Genomic DNA, 2,123 nt, shown 5'->3' with positions numbered 1-2,123 from the left:
CCTTTCCATACACAAGGTTGAAAGGTGTGGTTCCCAAAGGGGTCTTGTAAGCTATCCTATAAGCCCAAAGTCCATCATCTAGCTTGATAGACCAGTCTTTCCTTGTAGTCCCCACAGTTTTCTCCAAAATAGACTTGATGTCTCTGTTGGAGATCTCAACTTGACCACTTGTCTGAGGATGGTAGGGAGTTGCAACCTTATGCTTCACACCATTCTTCTTGAGAAGACTTTCAAACAGTTTGTTGATGAAGTGGGAGCCTCCATCATTGATGACAACTCTTGGAACTCCAAACCTTGGAAAGATAGTGCTTTTGAACATCTTGATCACCACTCTAGAATCATTGGTAGGACTTGCTACAGCTTCTACCCACTTGGAGACATAGTCAACAGCTACAAGGATGTATTTGTTGCCAAAAGATGATGGCAATGGTCCCATGAAATCAATACCCCACACATCAAACACCTCCACTTCTAGAATTGGGTTTTGAGGCATCTCATTCGTTTTGGTGATGTTTCCTCTTCTTTGGCATGAATCACACCTAGAGACAAAGTCTTGAGTGTCCTTGAACATATGAGGCCACTAAAACCCAGCTTGTAGCACCTTTGAGACAGTCTTGAAAGTAGCGAAATGACCTCCATAAAATGATCCATGACAGTGTGTGGAAATCCCTTCAACTTCTTCTTCTGCTACTACTCTTCTATAGAGTTGATCTCTACAAAGGATGTAGAGGTAAGGCTCATCCCAATAGTATCTCTTCACATCTTTGTAGAACTTCTTCTTGGCGTATCCGTCAAGACCCATTGGCTCTCTTCCATAAGCTAAGTAGTTCACCAGGTCAACATACCAAGGACCTTTCTCTTCAGTTGCCTTCACCTCTTCAAGCTTCTAAAACAAGCAGAAGATCCATAGACAGAGAAGTCATCCATAAATACCTCCACAACATCCTCTATAAGATCAGAGAAAATAGACATCATGCATCTTTGTAAAGTGGCTGGAGCATTAAATAGCCCAAATGAAATCCTTCGATAAGCAAAGGTACCATAAGGGCATGTGAAAGTCGTTTTCTCTTGATCATTTGAATGTATGGAGATTTGGAAAAACCCTGAATACCCATCAAGAAAACAATAATAGGGATTGGTAGCAGCAAGATCCACCTCAACAGTTTTGGCTTAGCATCCTTCTTGGCCATGAGATGTCTCAACGCAGCATGATAGAAAATGATCTTTTCTTGATGCTGAGTTAAGTTTTTGATAATCTATGCACATCATATGTCCTGTTATTGTTCTTGTTGGTATTAGTTCATCGTTATCATTTTTTACCACAGTAATTCCTCCTTTCTTTGGGACAAGATGCACAGGAGACACCCATTTGCTATCCGAAATAGGATATATTACTCCTGCATCTAAGAGATTCAGAATCTCTTTCTTAACAACATTTTTCAAGTTGGGATTCAACCTTCTTTGATGTTCTATAGAAGTCATAGATTCATCCTCTAGATGTATCCTATGCATACATAAAGAAGGCGATATCCCTTTAATATCATCTAGTGAGTAGCCTATTGCCTTTCTATACTTTTTAAGTTCATTCAAAAGTTTAGACAATTCATCTTCACTAAGCTCACTACTCACTATGACAGGGTAAGTTTCATTAGGGCCAAGGAAAGCATACCTTACACCATGGGGAAGAGGTTTAAGCTCCACTTTTGGTGCCTTGAGTTCACTCCAATCATCCTCTTGGAGGTTCTCCTGTTGAGTGGACGAGGAAGCATGGTGAGCCTCATATGTAAGCTCCTCATTATGACCTTCACCACTAATCCCCTTGTGAGAATCCAGCACATAGGCATCACTTTCCTTGTTCTTAATCACTTGGACTTCTCTCTCAATTGTTAAAGCATGCTGTAGAGAGTCTTCAAGTGCCAATCTTCTAGAAGCTCATCAGCTAGAGCATCCATTTCATCAATGTAGAAAACTTGGTTCTGGATGGTTGGCTTCTTCATCACTTCATTGATGTCAAAGTGGATAATGTTCCCTTGTCCAAGATGAAGATCAATCTTTCCTTGTCTAACATTCACAATAGCTCCTGCTGTGGCTAAGAATGGTCTTCCAAGGATCAAAGGGTCTTG

The sequence above is a fragment of the Brassica oleracea genome, chromosome C7 (assembly GCF_000695525.1).
Source record: "Brassica oleracea var. oleracea cultivar TO1000 chromosome C7, BOL, whole genome shotgun sequence".
Lineage (NCBI taxonomy): Eukaryota > Viridiplantae > Streptophyta > Magnoliopsida > Brassicales > Brassicaceae > Brassica > Brassica oleracea.
Note: the sequence above shows the minus strand (reverse complement) of the source record.